The 19,654-nt window shown below is 58.1% G+C and overlaps 1 protein-coding gene across 3 annotated transcripts in view; it reads right to left on the bottom strand.

Moving 5' to 3' along the window:
- Positions 1-18,753, bottom strand: part of PCGF3 (polycomb group ring finger 3) — a 55,628-nt gene extending 36,875 nt beyond the window's left edge. The window contains exons 1-3 of one of the 3 annotated variants that reach the window (XM_079919343.1): positions 18,413-18,753; positions 3,005-3,154; positions 2,516-2,668 (exon numbers count right to left, since the gene is read on the bottom strand). The gene's annotated coding sequence lies outside the window, so the exon portion shown is untranslated. The remainder of the gene's footprint in view (positions 1-2,515; positions 2,669-3,004; positions 3,155-18,412) is intronic. The other 2 variants (XM_079919342.1, XM_079919344.1) reach the window with 2 other exon arrangements.
- Positions 18,754-19,654: the final 901 nt, after the last annotated feature.

Raw genomic sequence — 19,654 nt, 5'->3', positions numbered from 1 at the left:
GGACGCGTCGTCTCTGCGCCGGTGGGCGGGTGCCCTCCAGAGCTGGGGTGGCTGTGACTGGCTCTCCTGCCAGACCACAGGCTCACGAGGGCAGGGTCTTGTCATCTGACCCAATACAATGCTGTGCAGCAGGGGAAACAGTCCCAAAGACACCACATCCTACCCCAAACCTGTGTGTCACCTCACATGGCAAAAGGCCCCTGAGGCGGGAGACGGCCCTGGAAGCCCCAGCGGGACCTCGTGTCACCACAGGGCCCGTACGAGGGCACGAGGCTCGGAGGAGACAGGAGAAGCTGCCTGTGGGCTGTGAACAGGGAGGGGGCTTCTAGGAGCTGGAAGGAGCCTCTCTGGGAGGAGCAGCCCTGCCCACACCTGGATTTTAGCCCCGTGAGACCCGTTCTGGACTCTGGCCTGCAGCGCTGGCAGGTCAGACACCCATGTGGCCGCAGCCACTAGATTCCTGGGGGTTCCCTGCAGTACAAGTAGGAGACTCGCCGGATGCTGACGCCGTGCAGGATGCAGGGAATTTTCAAGACAAGCATCACCAAGAGAACTCCGCAGAGAGAGACAGGACCACGCTCCAGGAGACGGAGGGCCTCCGCATCCGCGTGGGCGGCAGGCTGGACAGTGCCGCCTCGCCCAGCAGCCACAGCGCACATGGCGCACGGGCTCCCGCGGCTCAACGCTGTTGCCCGAAGGCAGAGGGAAGGAAACGGCTGGGCGGGCGGGGCCCCCTGGAGACTAAATCGTCACCTGCACTGAAACCCAGCGGAAAAGACTGTCAGCGCAGACTGACGCAACCAGCAAGGCTGCCAGGCTCAGTTCACCCATAAAGCGAGAGAGCCTGTAAACCAGCAAGAACGCCCTACGACTTTATTCACGGAGAGTAAGACGTGCGGCAACACTCGCGGTTCTCACCCGAGTCTCTCCTCTCCCCTCGATCACAGGCGCGAGCCGACGCGTGTCCCCACTAGAGACACCTCTCCCTCGGCCCCTGCAGTGGGCTCTGAGCTGTCAGGAGAGACTAAAAGGGGTGCTTCTCACAGGCGCCCCACGGGCCGACCCACGGGAAACGAGCCCACGTCTGCGAGGCCCACTCGCTCTGGTGTCATGGTCACCACGTGCTGTGCCAGGCCCGGCCTGACCACTCGCACCCACTAGGACCGGCTCCGTGGAGAAGGGCCCACACGCCTCGTGGAGCAGGAAGTAATGGGAAATAATCTAAAAGAGAGAAACCCTAGTCACTCCCAAGGGAAGCAAAGCAGAGACGGGAGAGCACTGACTGGGCAACGTCCCCGCTGGACGCCGAGGCCCAGGGTGCGCCGTCCACCACCGGCACGACCGAGCCCGGCGCTGTGCCCTCGGCTCGCTGGGCGCTGTTCACACACGTCACCAACCCACAGCCAGATCACAACCAAAACCAGCTCCAAAGTCACACAGACGGGGGTTGGGGTCAGTGCGAACTCGTGTTTAGTGGCAACCAGGCAGACAGGTACACATGTGTATGCACACGAGTGTGGACTCACCCACTCACTCCCAGCTCTGTCTGCTGGGAGGGCCCGGGAGTGACCACTCCTGGGCAGCCCTAGGACCTGGCGTGTCCACACCACGTCTGCCGCAAGGGGCCAGCGCTGCCTGGACACGCAACCAACTCCGGGCTGGGCAAGGAGCATAGCAGGACCTGGGGCCCCACTGTGCTCAGATAGGGAACAACTACTATCACTGCTTACCACGGCAGGATAACACAGAGGCCCATGAGGCTACACAGACAGACAGACAGACAAGGGACACCCTTCCTCGCAGAATGGGAGCTGATAAGTGGAAGGAGGGCTGCAAGGTCACCACCCCAGGACAACTGCAGTGACCACTCGCTTAGGAATCCTCGGGGGGTGGTCAGCAGCAGCGAGACTTCGCCAAGGAAGTGAAGGTTCCTAAAGGCTCCAAGCGTCTCCCCACCAAACACTCATCAGCCCCAAGGGAGGGCGGGACCCTCAGAGGAGAAACCCCTAGAGGTCCCCGACTGGGTGACCAGGTGACACCCAGGTGAGGACCGGCCAACCATCACACGGAGAAGGACACAGCACCCCTGGCAGGACTCCTGCCAGAGGGTCCCCCACCCCGAGTCCCCAGGGGAGAGGTCACTCTGCAATGCCATCAGGGTCGTAAAAGCTAAGGCCAGACAGGGAGCCAGGCTGTCCAGGCGCAGCGCCTGCCAAGGGGCCTGGGCAGCCAGCTCTGCCCACACGGGGCCTCCATGCCGGCCCCAGGCACACAAGTAGCTGCCGTCGTGAGGGGCCAACGCTCACGGTCACCACCGCCGCGGTACGGTCCCCAGGCCGCCCTGCACAGCATCTGACAGCCAACACCAGACACCAGGTGGGCGCCCATCCAGACAGAGAAGGATGGCGGCTCGAGGCTCTGGGTCCCGTGCTCCCCTGCCAACTGCGGGGCCCAGGCAGTAGCTCGGACACTTCCTGGGACAGCAGGCCCGCCCGGAGAAGGCCGCATCTCCCACCTCCTTGCGAGGCCGTCTGTCCCCTCCTGCTGCCTCTGCATCGGACGCTTCCGGCTACGGGTGCAACGCGGTCACTCCTCGTCCGCCGTGCCCTCCGCGCTCTGGCTCGTCACGTCTGTGCCTGCCTTGTGTCTCTCGCTGTCTTTCCATTTTCTAGCACAGAAACGGGACCTGCTATTCAATTTCGTGTCATTTATGTGACGCACACAGCCCTGTACTTACAGTCTTGCTAGAAGTTTTAGATGAGTCCCACGTAGCAAACAGTGGGACAGAGTCGATCAGAAACGTTAATCGAGAGGAAACTTGAATATGTGTCAATAACTGTGCCCTGATCTGCTCTGGAGCTGCCCCACGTTGAATTTTAAAGGTGTTACAAGGCACTGACCTTTTCTGTGGCTACAACAGACTCGTAAGGTGTAATTCAAGGTAAATGTAATCAATTCACATGCACCGAGAGAGGAGGAAGATCGACGTTTACGCCGCATTTACCTGTGCACACAGCCGGATCCTCCGCTACATTCTGAAGCCTGTGGAGACACACGGGACGAGGCGTCACCCACACGTGCCGTCCACACGGAGCCTGGCTCCCCGGACCCGCAGCTTCGGCGGCTCAGGTAAACAGGTCTCTTCCTTTACCTGCTTAAAACAACCAAAAGAAAAACAAGCCTGGCTGACAGTAAAGGCACGGGCCACGGAGACAGGGGCAGGTCTGGGTGGCAGCCTGGTGGCACCGAGGCCCAGGGCTGCTGGGAGCTGGGGGCATGCAGGGGCTGCACCACGTGCTCTGGGGACCAAGACAGCAGGACAAGGGCCCTGGAAAGCTCCTGGGGAGGCGGTGGGCTTCAGGGTGACCTAGTGGGAGGCTGGGCCTCAGGGACGCCGGCGAGAGCGAACCGTGTTATTTAATTCCTGTGATGCTGTTCGCATCTCACGCCCTGTGAAGGAGTCCCCCGGGCCGCTCACTCAGTGACCCGGAACGAGGACGCCCACAGGCTCGAGCCGGGCTCTGGGCCAGCACGGACAACAGACAAACCAGCGCGTGGGGATGGAGCGGGCCTGTGCAGGCTCGCGTGGGGCCTTGGGGCCTCAGCCAGGTGAGCACAGGCAAGCACAGGTGAGGGGCTAGGACGAGTGGCAGGCCAACCAAGGGGCAGCGGAAGGGCGGCACTGAATCGGTAGCACAAGGCCCCTGGAAGGACCTGGCCTCAACTCGGGGCAACGGGAGCTGCGGGACCAGAGAGCCTCCAGTTGCTCTCGGGGGTCTGAGGGGTGGGGTGGCTGGGCGTCCAGAACCTCGGTGGACCCCCCCTCGTCTGCCCATGCCCCCCCTCCTCATGGAAGCCCGAGGTCTCCCCACCCATCGGGGGGAAGGGGGCAGGGCCCGGGGGCTGCTCCCTTCTGAAAAGCAGGGGTGGAAAGCACCAGGGCCCCGAAACCACGAGAGACACCTGGGACAAGAGGCCTGATACTCAAGTGATTCGTATCACACCCAACTTATAGCACTTTTACTCTCCAAGTTTTCCCATAACTGCATGCTTTAGTAACTAGTCTTTAAAGCTCAATTAACTTTTATAAGAAAAAGGAAGAAAGGGAGGAAGTGGGTCAGTTACTCAGGGAGATTAAAAGGCACTTACAAGAGAACACAGAGGAGACCCGAACGTGGGTGCAGAGCAGAGCCCCTGTGGGGTGAGACCAGAGCCCCTGTGGGGTGAGACCAGAGCCCCTGTGGGGTGCAGACCAGGACCCCTGTGGGGTGAGACCAGGACCCCTGTGGGGTGAGACCAGAGCCCCTGTGGGGTGAGACCAGGACCCCTGTGGGGTGAGACCAGAGCCCCTGTGGGGTGAGACCAGAGCCCCTGTGGGGTGAGAGCAGAGCCCCTGTGGGGTGCAGACCAGGACCCCTGTAAGGTGCAGAGCAGAGCCCCTGTGGGGTGAGACCAGAGCCCCTGTGGGGTGAGACCAGAGCCCCTGTGGGGTGCAGACCAGGACCCCTGTGGGGTGAGACCAGAGCCCCTGTGGGGTGAGACCAGAGCCCGTGAGGCTGGAAACTGCTCCACCTGCCATCCACACGGCGGCCACCGAGCCCTTGAACTCTGGCCAAGTGTGAGCGCAGCACCTCAGTGTACTCAGTTTGATTTAATCTCGGTGTGGCCAGCTACACAGTTATAGACGCTTGACATGAGTTCTTAGACAGCAGCGAACAAAAAAGACACAAATCCCTAGAGCCCACATTCTCATGGAGGAAGACAGACAATAAATAATGAATGCCACGAGCGGGTCCATTATTTAGATGTCAAAGGTGACAAACACGACCAACCAGAGCGGGGAAAGGGGGTCGGGAGAACAGGGTGGCTGGGAATATTTCACTGAGAAGGTGACATCTGAGTAATAATATAACATCATGAACAACTTCATGACAATCGAGTTGAAAGTTCATAAGAAATGGATAAATTCCTAGAAAAATAACTCAGCAGAATTGAGGCAAGCAGAAACAGAACCTGCAGAGTTAGTTCTAAGGAAGCTGGCCCAGGCCGGTTTTACCAAACCTGTGGGAGCCCCCCTCCCACGCAGACCCGCCCAGACAATCCTTGAGACAGATTCCCGACTCTTGCGTGAGGCCTGCACAACACACACCCGAGTGGAACGGGGGACAGACCAAGTGACAATCGTGCCACGTCCTCCGAGGTGTGCAGGAGGGCCACCCCAGAATACGAGGGACTCGTGTAAGAAGCCGATGGAATTCATGACAAAAGCTAAAAGGAGGGAAGCGATAAGATCCTCCCATAGACGCACAGAAATCACTTGATGAAACTCATTATCCATTCATGATTTTCAAACAACTCTCAGCAACTAAGAATAGAGGTAACTGTCCACACCTGGTAAAAGCTCTCCATTTAAGAGCCACTAACACACACACCCACTAGATGTGCCTGACGTTCACAGCTCTTCCCAGCAGCCGCCCGTGGGGAGCAGCGCGGCTGAGCGTCCCGAGTCCTCTGGACGCGGCCTACGGCAGAAAGTCAGCACCCCTGGGGGCTCGTGACTGGCCAGACGCTCCAGGACACCAACGCTCCAGGAGGCCTGGCCTCCCCCGAGGGGCCCCAACACTGCCAGGTGGCCTCTTCCCACCTCCCCACCCCCCCTGCACCCCCGCAGCACCCGCTTTCCAAGGGGACCCTTCTCCCTCCTACCTGGGGATAGAATATCAGCTTCCACACCCCGTTCTCTGGTCTCCAGGCTGATCCAGTCCCCACTCTGCTTCTCGAGGGCTCTGACGGTCCCAGCAAGCCCTTCTCATTCCAGAAACTTCCACACCTCCCTCCCGACAGGACCCCCTCGACAGGACCCACCCACCTGCTCAGACCTCTCCCTCCCGTCTTCCGTCCCCTACCCCACAGATGTGCTCTCGACAAGTTTCCGGTGACGAGGACAGCGCCAACGCCCCCAATCTCCAAGGCCACTGCCCACCCTGCAGCCCAGCTGACCCCTCTCATGTGGCCCCTGACACGGGGGAAGCAGCAGGTCATGGAGACCAACCCCAGCCCGACACTGCAGAAGGGCCAGGCCGCGCTCCCCACACCCTCAGGCTCACCCCGGGTGCCGGGGGCATTTGCGCCTGCGAGAAGAGGCCCTGCCTTCCTGTCCACTCACCTCGGATCACTGCCCACCCCGTCTGCCCTGCTCCCGCCCCCGCCCCTGACTCCACAGCATGTTTGAGGGGTCTTCCCTGCACCGCTGCCCTTGTATTACACCTACGTTATCCCTTTCGTCCTCTAGGGAAATGCACTGGGTTTGTTTTGCAGCATAAACGCATTTACTAATCACAATCTGGAGTTCTTTACTGAATGTAATTAAGGAAGCCCTACAACCCTAACCACCCAACACTTACTGCTGTTCCTAGTGTAACAGTGCACTTCCCTCCAATACTTCTAACACACACACACCCTCATTCTCACTCAAATGCATCCTCAGACCCTCGTGACGCACGAATAAAATGCGAGCATGCACTGGCACTCAGCACGGGGCACAGTCCGGGGTCTCCGACTGCGGCCATGCCACATGTGGCCGGGGGGCCCCTCGGCCCCTCCCAGAGGCGCTGGCCTCAGCCAGTCCCATCCCCTTCCCCTCAGGACCCCCGGAGAAAGAACTGCCTCCCCACACAAGCCCACCCCGGTCATGCTTCCCGCCATTCACATATCTTATGAGAACCTTAACATTTTCTATTTATTTGGGGGTTAGTGTTGCTAAGTTATACTTTCCTAGGAAACGGGTCATCAAATTTATTGGCAAAGAATTGCTCACAGTAGCCCGTAAACTCATTAAACAGCTGCACTGCGGAACGTCTGACAAATAACAACAGCACGTACTTTAAAGGACCGCCTGGGCCCTGACTCTGGAAGCTGTGTGAACGGGGCAGGCCGCCGTCCTGAGACTCGCCGAGCGGCCGCATGGACGGCACATGGACGGTGGCTCACTCCTTCTGTCTGAGCGGCGCCCGCCCTGACGCCCGGCCCCTCGCCCACAGCGGCAACCTGCCTGCATCCCTCGGGGCTGTGGGGACGAGGCTGCCGCGAGCGCTGTGGCCGCGGCTCTGTGCAGGCGGCCGTTCCGGGGACACGCCCACTGTGGAGGCCACCTGTGCCCGGAGGGCCGTTCTCCCCGCCTCGCCCCAACACCACAGCCTCCGCGGCCTTCTGCGCCCGTGGCCCCGCCCTGGATGATGCCGCGGCTCCTGGCCGGACGGCCCCCTCAACCACGGCGCCGCCGATCCCTTCTCCACAGAGAAGCCTGAGCAGCCTTAGAAACACAAACCAGACACACACCCCTGAATAAACCAACCGAAGGAACCCGACTGCTGACAAGGGGTGCCCTCCCTCCACGTTCCGCCCTGACCACGTCGGTGTCCGCGACGGCGCCTGTCCAAGTCGGCTCCATTCCCCTTGGCCTTGCCCACCCCTCAGCTGTGTACGTGCTGCTCCCTGGTAGCCTGACACTGCATCCTCAGGGCGGCCACCAGAGACCCCAAGACTCCAGGAGAGGCCACCCAAGTCCCAGTCCTAACCCGCTCGCTGTCCTGTCCCCACGCTGTCACCACCCTCGGTGTCTGTGCCGGCGCCCCCGGCAGGGCCGAGGCCGTGTCCTCAGCACGGGGCACCACGTCCAGCAGGGCGCCCGCCCCAGAGCCGGTGCCCAGGAAGTAAGACCTGTCCAGTCAGCCGGCACCCAAGCACTCTGGGAAACCTTCTCCTCCTCCTTTCACCAAACTGCCGGCCTCTGCTCCCCGCCGACACCCTCTTCTCAAGACCAGCCGCTCCGCGCGGATGCTGTGCTCAGCTCTGCCCCCGACTGCACCCAGGCGAGCTGGACAGGCCACCCCGGTGCCCCGGGCGGGTGCACGAGAGGAGCCCCGCTCTGTCGGGCCCCCCGAGGCCCTTTGCCTGGCCGACCCGGCCCCACGGCCTCACTGCTCCCTGCGGCCCCGGCGGCCTCGCTCACCAGGCGAGCCCACAACCATGACGGTGCCTGGCACACAGTGGGTTGCGGGACTCATACACTGGTAGCAGCGCTGGGTCTGAGCAAGGCCTGAAAGGTGGACGGCCCCGCAGGGCTCTGTGCTCACACCTGCCCCGCTCCCGTGCCGTCCATGCCGGGCCACACTGACCCCAACACGGCTCGAGGGGTCCCCGGTGAGAAATCCTGCAAAGGCTCGGGGAAAGCTTCAGCCTCCGGTGGCCCACGAGGCCCCAAGGCCACCTTCCTCCACGACGGCCATGGTGGACCCCCTTGGGGGTCTAGAACATTCTAAGTGCAGTCCCTCCTCGGGGTCCTCGCATTACTGTACTCTCTGCTGGGACGTTCTCTCTCCGACGGTCACCCCCAACAAGCCTCTGCTCCAGTGCCACCTCCCTAGCGAGCTTTCTGAGGCCACCCTGTTTAAGGTCCATGCCCACCGGCACAGGACTCTGAGCTACCACCCGCCACACCTGTAACTTACTGATTCTGTATCACCCACCTCCCTAGACTACAGAGTCAGCCATGTGACCAGCAACACTGAAAATTCAACAGGACTGTATGATAACGTTGAGAAAATCCTGGGACCTCCCTGGTGGTCCAGCGGGTACGACTCCGCACTCCCAATGCAGGGGGCCCGGGTTCGATTCCTGGTCAGGGAACTAGATCCCGCGTGCCACAACTACGAGTTCGCGTGCTGCAACGAAAGATCCCACGTGCTGCAACAAAGACCTGGCGCAGCCAAATAAATAAATAAATATATTTTTTTAAGTTGAGAAAATCTTTCCAAAGGGTAGAAAAGACAGGCAAGAGAAGGGATGCAACATCCAACTAACAGGTGTTTCAGAAAAAGAAAACAGAAGGGCCTTGACGTCCAGTCTCACGCTTTACTCCTCAGGCTGGGTGATGAGTACCCGTGTATTCCTGTGTCATCCACCATGCTCGTTTACAGGCAGTATTTCATGACTTGGAAAAAGTGATTCGAGTATTTCCCCAGCTGGAAGAATCAGACGGCAAGGGACCAAGTGCCGACCCATATCCAAACAGGTCCCCGCGTCTGAAGCCGTCAAGGGCGCCAGGAAGGATCCTAAAGGTTCCGGGGAAAGGAGGTGCCCCACGCAGGGCAGGAGTCAGCCAGCACCAGACTCTTCACCTGCAACACCGAACTCTACGGGGCAAAGCGGTGACTCTTTCCAAGGTCCAAAGACAGACGACTTTAAGGTAGATTCTACATCCAGCCGAACTACCGACCAGGTGCGAACTTTCAGAGGTCTCAGGAAACGCGCTCGAACACTGCTTCAAAACACGCCCTTGAGCACGTGTTACGTGCCAACAGGCGCTCGCATGTCAGCACAGGTGCAGTAATGAGCAGGCTGGGCCGCTCTGACTGGGACCGAGTGCAACCACGTGGACGGACGTCCCAACTTTGACCCCGGGGGGCAGGGCACCGTGCAGACAGAGCGAGGGACCCCGCACGCCCAGCACCAGCCCTCTAGACAGGACGGGGGTGAAGACAGGGGGCCAAGGAGGGTGCGGGGATCAGGCCCAGCCCTCGAGAACCTGGGCCAGGACAGTAACGTCAGACAAAGTGAGGCCAAAGGGAAGGTGCAGTTAGAACGTAGCCTGAAACAGACTGTATTTGCATAATCACATCGATTTCCCACTCAGATCCAAGCTTTGGAGAACCACGAAAAATGCCACGAAAGGACTGGGGGACCCCAAGTTTCCACTGGCAGGCAGCTGGCTGCAGACGCTACTCCACAGCAGACACGGGGCCCCTTCATGAAAAAACCACGGGCGGAACCACAGACCTGGGCCGGGATCCCCACAGGGTCTCAGAACTGCGCGGCAACTCGACTCCTTGTCACCCCCCCACTTCCCGCGTCTGAACTAGGACAGTTGCACCTGCTGGCATGTCTGCCCTGTGGTGCTATGGGGCGGGCACAGCGCCCACCTCGCTGGTTCACAGCTGTACCAGACAGGTGGTCCAGGGGATGAGAGTCTGCGGAACCTTGGAAGGGAGGGGCAAGTGTGGTTTGCACTTGGGGGATATGAAATTTAGGGGGGCCAGAGGGGAGACTATGGTAGGCAGAATTCTGAGAGGCCCCAGGATTCTGGGCCCCGGTGTACACACACCTCTGGCCTTACTATCCCACATACTGCTGTAAGGGGTTTTTGAAGATGTAATCGAGGTCTCAAATCAGCTGACCTTAACACAGGGCGGGTATCCAGTGGCCTGACCAAATTGCATGGTCTTTCAAAGCAGAGTTTTCTCCAGCTGGTGGCAGAAGAGAAGGTCAGAGGGATGAGCCCTGCTGACCTGGCAGAAAGCAACATGGTCTGTCAACTGCCCATGGCCCCCTGGGCAAAAAACGGGGGTGCCTTAGGAGCTGAGGGCAGTCCCCAGCGGTGAGTCCCAGACAAGAGCTGCAGCTTGGCCCACACTGACTTCAGCCTCTGAGGCCCTGAGCAGAAGAGTCAGCCACACCCGGCTGCACTTCTGACCGTGGAACTGTGACTAATAACTGGGTGTCCTCTTAAGCCACTAAGTTTGTGGCAACTTGCTTTCCAGCAATAGAAAACGAAGACAATAGCATTTAGAGAAATGGACGATGCTGGCAGAAGTCCCAAGCATGTAAAATACAGAGTCACCACCAACTCTGGAAATATTCTCACTAGGCAAGTGTTCTCCCAATTCTAGAGACCAGAATCAGGTTAACAAACACATGGAAGCAGCGGGAGTCCCCTGGTATGGACTGAATTGTGCCCCCAAAATTCATGTGTTGAAGCCCTAACCCCCATCTCCAAACATGGGGCCTTTGGGAGGTTGAGATTCAGGACAGTGGGGCCAGGATGGGATTGGTGCCCTGAGAGGAAGGGCTCAGCAGGCTCCCTGTGTGCCTGTGAGGACACAGCAAGAAGGTGCGTCTGCAGGCCAGGATGCGGGTCCTCACCAGGAACCAAACCCACTTGGTAGTACCCTGAGCTTGGACCCCAGCCTCCAGGACTGTGAGAAATAAATGCCTGCTGTTTAAACCACCCTGTGAAGGACTTCCCTGGTGGCCCAGTGGTTAAGAATCCGTCTGCCAATGCAGGGGACATGGGTTTGAGCCCTGGTCTGAGAAGATCCCACATTCCGCGGAGCAACTAAGCCCGTGCGCCGCCAACTACTGAGCCTGCGCTCTAGAGCCCACAAGCCATGACTACGGAGCCTGCACTCTAGAGCCCACGTGCCACAACTACTGAGCCCGTGTGCCGCAACTACTGAGCCCTGCGCCACAACTACTGAGCCCACGAGCCACAACTACTGAGCCCACGAGCCACAACTACTGAGCCCGTGCACCACAACTACTGAGCCTGCACTCTAGAGCCCGTGAGCCACAACTACTGAGCCCATGCACCACAACTACTGAAGCCCGCGCATAGCAACGAAGAGCCAACGCAGCCAAAAATAAATAAATAAATTAATTAAAACAACAGAAACCAGCCCGCGACGCTCTGTCCCGCAGCCACGCTGAGGCACGCTCTCCGGGCCCCTTCAGTGAAACGCCAGGGAAACCCGTCTGCCTCCAGCAGCTCCCAGCTCCAGCGTGCAGAAGGCAGTTTCTCTGCGATAGCAGAAGCCCTATTTCCTGTAACAAGTTCAAAAAATTTCTACCCACTAAACCTTTTACATATATATATATATTTTTAAATAAATTTATTTATTTATGTTTGGCTGTGCTGGGTCTTCATTGCTGTGCGCCGGCTTTCTCTAGTTGTGGTGAGTGGGGGCTACTCTTTGTTGTGGTGCGCAGGCTTCTCATTGCAGTGGCTTCTCTTGTTGCGGAACATGGGCTCTAGGCACGCGGGCTTCAGTAGTTGTGGCACGCGGGCTCTTGAGCACAGGCTCAGTAGTTGTGGTGCACAGTCTCAGAAGATGTGGTGCACAGGCTCAGTAGTTGTGGCTCGCGGGCTCTAGAGCGCAGGCTCTGTAGTTGTGGCACATGGGCTTAGTTGCTCCGTGGCATGTGGGACTTTCCCGAACCAGCGCTCGAACGCGTGTCCCCTGCATTGGCAGGCAGATTCTTAACCACTGAGCCACCAGGGAAGCCCTAAACCTTTTATAAAGTCTGCTAAGAGCAACAAAGCGGACTGGAGTGGGACTCACCACCATGTGCCCGCAAGAAGTGATGCAGCGGCTCCAGGACGCCTCCCCGTCAGACACACATGGAGGCGGCTGATGGATTCACCCTCTTGCAAGAGCGAGGGCAGCTCTCCAGCACGAAGGCACGACTCCCCTGGGCTCCCCAACAGTCTCTGCTCCCTGGGGACTCAGCCCAGCCCACAGGGCCCTGGGAACCGAGGCAGCGCTGGCCGAGCGGTGCCACAACCTGGCGGCACGGCACGAAGCACAACAGTGCCTGAGAAGCCAGCTCAACCCAGAGCCTGGCCCAGCCTCCGGCTTACCCCCTGTAGTCCACGGAGTCAACAGGACAACAGACGAAGGTGGACGACACCGTAAGTGAAGAATCAGAAAAACTCAGATGTGACAGATGGCCTGGGAAAGTCGATGCTGTATGGGGAAAGTGGGGAGCCTGAAATGAAAGACACTACAGGGGGCGTGACCCCCAGTGCCCCACGGGGAACTGCGGCTGGTTCAGGGAAAACGCCCTGGAAGACACTGTTGAGACAACCGGGAGGGTTGAAAGTAGACAGGAAATTAGCCAGTATGTGGATAAGTGTCTACTTCTCAGGTGTGGTCGTGACCTTACAGCCGTGTGCAGACCATCCTCTTACTAGGACCTCCGTGCTCTGAATTACCTACGGAACGTGGCAGCTGGTTTGCAGCTCCTTTCAGATGATTCAACGATAAATATGTATTTAAAAAAAGAGATAAGCAAAACATAAGTAACTGCTGGATCTAGGGGAAGGCAGAAGAGTGCTCATTGGCTAATTCTTCTGGTTTTTCTCCACTGTGTTTTTTTTCTCAAACACTTCAGTAAAAAAGAGGAAATTACTTGAGAAGAAAAGAGGCTAACCCTCCTCTGCTCCTCACTACCTGTGACCGTGCCCTGTGCCTGCATGTCCTCGCCAGGCACGTGCGGGTGAGCAGAGAGCAGCCTGGGGTGACTTTAAGGTCGAAGGTGTTGGGATTTCCCTGATGGCCCAGTGGGTAAGACCCCGCGCTCCCAATGCAGAGGTCCCAGGTTCAACCCCTGGTCAGGAAACTAGATCCCACATGCCACAACTAGAAGATCCCACATGCCGCAATTAAGACTCGGCACAGCCAAATAAATATTAAAAAAAAAAAAGACTGAAGGTGTTAATACACAGAACACCTTCAGAACAGGGCCACAAAAGGGAACAACAAGGTCAGCTTTTAGTCATTCTTCATTGAGCACCTATTACAGGCCAGGCCCTGCTAAGAATCAGCAAATATAGCAGCTGACACGACCCACACAGGTCAAGAGGTCTGTGGACAGCTTTCCACTGTTCGCTTATTTTGTGTTAAACAACTGGAATTTGCTGTTAGTGTTGCAAAGTCCAGCAAATATTGATGCATTTGCCCCCCCAAAAAAATTCCAGTTAACCTCAACTCTCTAAATTCACCTAAGCATTATAAGTTCTCTTCAAAAAAAAACCCAGTGAACCTAACAATTGGTTTTTAAGGACAATATTTTCTAGTGAGTTTTAGTTCTTCTCAATGGAGGGTTTTGCTTAACTTAATGGACAATTCTGAAGCAATGCTCCCGCCTTAACCCTCTCATCACATGTTAAGTGTTTCATTATTGTCGTCTGGGCCTTCATATAATTCAGTGCTGTAGGGAGAAACATGCAGATTAGAAAAGACAGTCTATGTTTATTTTTTAAATAAATAAATAAATTTATTTATTTATTTATTTTTGGCTGTGTTGGGTTTCTGTTGCTGCACGCAGGCTTTCTCTAGTTGCGGCGAGCAGGGGTTACTCTTCATTGATGTGCGCGGGCTTCTCGTTGCGGTGGCTTCTCTTGTTGCAGAGCACGGGCTCTAGGCATGCAGGCTTCAGTAGTTGTGGCCTGCGGGCTCCGTAGTTGTGGCTCGTGGGCTCTAGAGCACAGCCTCAGTAGTTGTGGCGCACGGGCTTAGCTGCTCCACAGCATGTGGGATCTTTCCGGACCAGGGCTCGAACCCGTATCCCCTGCATTGGCAGGCAGATTCTTAACCACTGTGCCACCAGGGAAGTCCCTCTAGTTATTTTTAAAAAGTCACTTTTTAAAATTCAATGAAAAACTATCAACTTGTAGAGCTGAAGAACAGTTCCATTTTTTGACACACAATGAATTGTGCAGCATTTTTGCAATAGTGATGGCAAATATCAGAAAGGTAGTAAGAAACCGTCCCCAAACCTCAACATATTTCAATAGAGAAGAAAATTACATTTTCAAATTCGATTCTGACCATTAACCAAATAAAGCTCCAATGAAGTAACAAATCCTGCCACTTAGTAGATTAAAGAGTAACAGTACAGACCAAAACAAACCTCGCTTTATAATCCAAAGCAAACAACCCAAATAAATAATTCCAATCACTGGCAAAGGGCCCTGCCTCACCCCAGCAGGGTGGAAACCTGGCAGGTCCACAGAGCAGGGTGGCAGGGGGGGGACAGCTCCCTCCATGTGGTGACAAGTTCTCGAGGGAGCCTCCCATGCGGGCCCTGCACGGGTGCCCTTCACAGCCCTGTGCTGCAGCGCCACCCCAAGCGCCACAAAGTCCAAGCACCGGGGAGGAGAAGCCACAGGGCTGAGCACAAGAGGCCCTTGCACACAGGTTCCTGGAGCATCCTTCCCTACAAAGGTCAAATAAAAACATTTTGGGATCTCACATCTTAAAAACGTCTTACAAATGTCAGTTGATCATTTCTGGAGGAAAATAATTAGCAGGAATAAAATGAAGCTCTAGAAACAACTAAAATCGCTGTACTTGAAGCTTCCAAGAACTCTATATCACCGACACATACACACCTACAATTTAATTGTATGCGGGAAGCGGGGGAGCTTATGGCTTGCTACAGCTGTTCTAAGTTAATTCCTAAAAAGCTTTCTTATTTGTAATTTCTCTCCTGTCATGCGTAAGCTCCGGCGTCATCCCATCATCACAATGGTGACATCAGAGCAACCTGTGTAACTAAAGAGACAGCTGAGCTGCTGCAACCTTGGGCTGAGCACACAGCTCTACACAATTCTGTTCATTCACCTGCAGGGCACTTCTCAGGCACAGGCCCTTCAGGAGCTAACACCACCTGATCAATGCCAGGCATTAGGATGGCCCAGACCCACCCCGCCCAGGAAGCACACCCTGGTGGAGTTCCTCCTCCTTAAGCGTGGGCTGGGCCTGATGACTAGGTTCTAACAAAGGATATGGCAAAAGGCATGGGATATCACTGCCAAGATTAGGTCATGAAGACTGTGGCCTCCTGCTTGCTCCCTTGTCCTGTCGCTGGCCCTTGAGCTGCCCCACAGATGTCTCCAGCCAGCAGCCTGGAAGCAAATCCTCCCCAGATGAACCTCCAGACAAGACCACAGCGCCGGTGGGCACCCTGACGGCAGCCTTGTGAGACCCTGGGCCCAAGGAGCCTTGTGAGACCCTGGGCCCAGCTAAGCTGTGCCTGGACTCCTGACCCACAGACACTGTGACATAATAACTGGTACTGTTTTAAGGCACTACACTTTGGGGTAATTTGCGGGACAGTAATATATAAATAATACAACCACCCAGCACTATCACACCTTCAGAAATCCAAAAATGGGAAAATAAAGAGCCTAACCAAACCTGAACGCCCAGTTTTACAAGTCTTTCCCAAAGCTTCACAAAGCAAATTAAGTTTTTTAAAAAGCAAAGTACATGTTAAAAAAAAAAAAAAAACCCCACAGGGACTTCCCTGGTGGTCCAGTAGTTAAGAATCCGCCTTCCAATGCAGGGGACGCTGGTTCGATCCCTGTTGGGGAACTAAGATCCCACATGCTGCGGGGCAACTAAGCCCACACGAGCCCAAGAGCCCGTGGGCCACAACTAGGCAGAAGCCCGTGCACCGCAACGAAAGATCCCGCGTGCCGCAACTAAGACATGCCGCGACTAAGACATGCCGCAACTAAGACCCGAGGCAGCCAAATAAATTAAAAAAACAAACAAACAAAAAAACACACACACACAGAAAAAGCAAGCACTGAGTAACAAGGTCGCAAGTGTGGTTACATTTGACAAATCAAAATAGGCTGGACTATTCAGGGGCTCCATGCGCTTAAGCTTAGGTACAGTGAAATGTTACACTGAAAATGCAAAGGGGTTTCTCCTAAGTAATCAACAAGTGAAGTTATGGCACAAAATGAAATACTGAACTGACCACTTCAAGCATCTCCCTTGGGAAGTTTAGAGTCGTGCCTCACCCTAACACAGGTCGACCTTTCTGAAAGCACTCCCGCCTTTCGTCCACGCAATGAATGTGCTGCACGCCCACCCCATGCCAGGGAACCAGTGCCTGCCTGGGCTTTCCATCCTCTCAAACTCCTCCAACATTATCCTACTGGACACACTCTGGAGCCCTTCCCCAGCCAAAGGGCAGCACTTCTCCATCCCCACTTCCAAATTAAAGGACAACACAGGCAAGATCTAAATGAAGTCTGCTTCGAAGGTTTCAGAGAAGCAAAGCTCCCATCCCAAGGTCCTTTCCTGGAGTGCAGGAGGTGCCTGATGGCTCACCTGACACGCACTGGGCCGTCTGGCTCCAAACCCTTCCCGCAGCCCACACTCCCAGCTTGGACCCCACCCCTCCTGGAAATTCCTGGACACAGAAAACACCTCCAGACCTTGAGAATGGGACTCTTTTGGTAACACCACTGGAGGGAGGGGAGGACAGGAGTGGTTGAAGGTGCCTGACACTGACCACAGGGCCCAGGTAAGGAAAGGATGGAAGCCCTGGAGCAGGGACTGGGAGAACAGGGTAGGGGACAGCTTTCTGGGTCTGGGGAGGGGCAAAGCACTGGCCTGGGGCACGGAGCCAGTGGGGACTATGAGCCCCCACCCCCACCCCCACTTGAGTCCCCAGAGCTGGGAGGATGGGCCTCAACCCTGCCTACCCCCAGGGCCCAGCCCAGGCAGCATCTGCTGAAGGTCAGAAGGTTTGTGAGGCCCAGGTGCTCAGGGGCCTCACGGAGAGGGCTGGTTTGTACCTGTGGGGCTCAGGTGACCAGGATCCCTGATGCTCCAGAGCCTTTATAGAAGCCAGGTCCAGCTGAGTGGGCTGGGTAGATTCTGGGCACCTCTGGAACCTGCCCCAGGGCCCAATCCCCTGGGGGTCCAGCCTGAGGTCCCGGCGCCCCTTACATACCACCCTGGGGGTCTGAGTGCTTCTCAGGGACTCATTCAAGAGCCTTGGCCTCCCTGGGGACCTGACTCCAAGTTCCAGCTCTTATCACGGCTGTGGCCCTCTCTGAGCGCCAGTCTTCTTCACGGCTGCCCCAACATCCGACTCTCCTACGTGACCTACCTGGGTCATCCCTGGAGCCTGTCACAAGGCAAGAGCCCTTCACATGGCACAGTCCCAGGGTCATGGCCTCCTGGGAAAGAGGGGCTGTCCCAGGGTCCCAGAGGTGCTCACAGGATGCTTCCAGAATTCTGGTCCTACTGGGGGCCAGTCCAGGGGTCCAGACCTCCCCAGGTGACCCATCCTAACGTCCAGGCCTCCTCAGTGACTTGTCCCAGTGTCCCAGCTGTTCCTGGGTCCTGGCCCTGCTCGGTGACCTGTCTCGGGTCCAGCTCTCTCTGATTCCTGCTGAGTCTTAAGGTTCCAGCCCTCCTCCGTGACCCATAGTGAGGCTGGACCCTCCTCCATGACCCATATCAGGGTTGGGCTCTCCTAGGTGATCTGTCTCAGGGTACAGTGAGTGCTTCCTAGTCCTTTTCTTGTTGGGTCCCGGGGTCCAGCCCTCCCCGGTGACCCGTCCTGGGGTCTGGTCCTCCATGGTCCCTCCGCGGTGGCCATTCCTGGGGTCCGGTCCTCCCTGGTCACTCCGCGGTGGCCCGTCCTGGGGTCCGGTCCTCCCTGGTCACTCCGCGGTGACCCGTCCTGAGGTCCGGTCCTCCCTGGTCCCTCCCCGTCCTGGGGTCCGGTCCTCTCTGGTCCCTCCCCGGTGACCCGTCCTGGGGTCCAGTCCTCCCTGGTCCCTCCCCGAAGACCGGTCCCGAGGTCGGGCCCTGCCCGGGGTCCCGGCCCCGCCGGACGGAGTCGGGGACCCGCAGGCCGGGCCGACGAGGGCGCAGGGGCGCGGGCCGGGGTTCGGAGCCTTCCGGGCCCGGACACGGACCGAGGCCGCGGCCTGTGTAGCGAGCGCCGCGGGCCAGGCCGGGCGGGGCGCGGACTCACTGACCTGCCGTCTCAGCTGCGGGCGAGCGGGGCGCACGCGGGGGCCGCGCCGGGAGAGGGAGGGGGCGCCGCTCCCTCCGGGTCCCCCCCAAGAGCAGGAGAAAAAAATCCGTCCGGAGTTTAAAACAAAGAGGCGGAAATGCCCGAGCAGAGCCGAGCGCAGAGTCGGGGGCGCCGCTCTTGGAGCATGCGCGTTGCGCGGACCGGCTCCCACCCGGCAGCCGGGGCAGGGGCGGGGCCTGGAGTCGGTGGGTCCCGGGGCGGGGGCCAGGGCGTGGTCAGAGGGCGCAGGCGCGTCCGGGCTGGGCTGGGCCCTGGGACCTGGAGAGGCGAGGGGGCCAGCGGCGGGACCTAGGAGGGGGCGTGGTCAGAAGGTGTGGGTGGGGACAGGGGGCGGGGTGAGAGGGAGAGGGACCTAGAGAGCCCCGGGGCCGGGCTCTGCGCGGAGGCCCGTGAGGGGTCGGGGAGGCGGGGCCAGAGGTGGGGCGGGGCCTTGAGGAGGCGTAGGCCGATCCCTGGCCTGGGGGCGGGGCCGAGGCGGGGACGGGGCGTGGTCGGCTGGCGCTGCGCCAGGAGGGGGAGCGGCTTGCGGAACCCTGGAACCTGCAGGCAGCTGGCGCTCCGGGACCAGGGGTTTCCTCCGAGGGAGGCGGTCTTGCTCTTGCATTCCTGTTCTTCCTGGGAGCTAGCACCAGGCAAGAGCGGGGGCGCCTCAGACAGGGAACCTGCCTCCCGGGCTCCCGGACAGTAGACAACAAGGCTGACCCCACAACTCGTCCCTGTTTCCGGCTTTCCGCAGGCCCCGCCCTGGAGCTGTAAGCAGTGACCGTGACGTCCACGCCCTCGTGGGGTCCGCACTGCGAGGGGGGGCGGGAATAACAGAGGAGAACGTAAATGCGGTGTCCTGTGGGAAACAAGCCGGGTGGGGGAGGCAGTGGGTGTCCGGAGTTGGTTACATAGAGTGAATGGGCACGGAAGGGACGCAGGGAGCGAGCCCTGCAAGTGTCTGGGGATGGGGCCGGTTCACAGGCAGTAAGTCCAGCCAGCCTCAGGCCCCGAAGTAGGAGGGGGTTGTGGAGGATGCTTTCCAGAGACCAGCCCCAAAGCTAGAGGGCACAGAGAGGCTGGAGATGAGGTCAGATGCGAGGTGCCTGGGCTGTCTGAGCAGAGGACTGTGGGCACGGGACTGGCGTCCCGCTGCCTTGTGTCTGCGGGGGCGAGGCTGGAGCAGGAGGCAGCGCAGGGG

Source organism: Stenella coeruleoalba (assembly GCF_951394435.1).
Source record: "Stenella coeruleoalba genome assembly, chromosome: 4".
Taxonomy (NCBI): Eukaryota; Metazoa; Chordata; class Mammalia; order Artiodactyla; family Delphinidae; genus Stenella; species Stenella coeruleoalba.
This window is presented reverse-complemented; position numbering and strand designations above follow the sequence as displayed.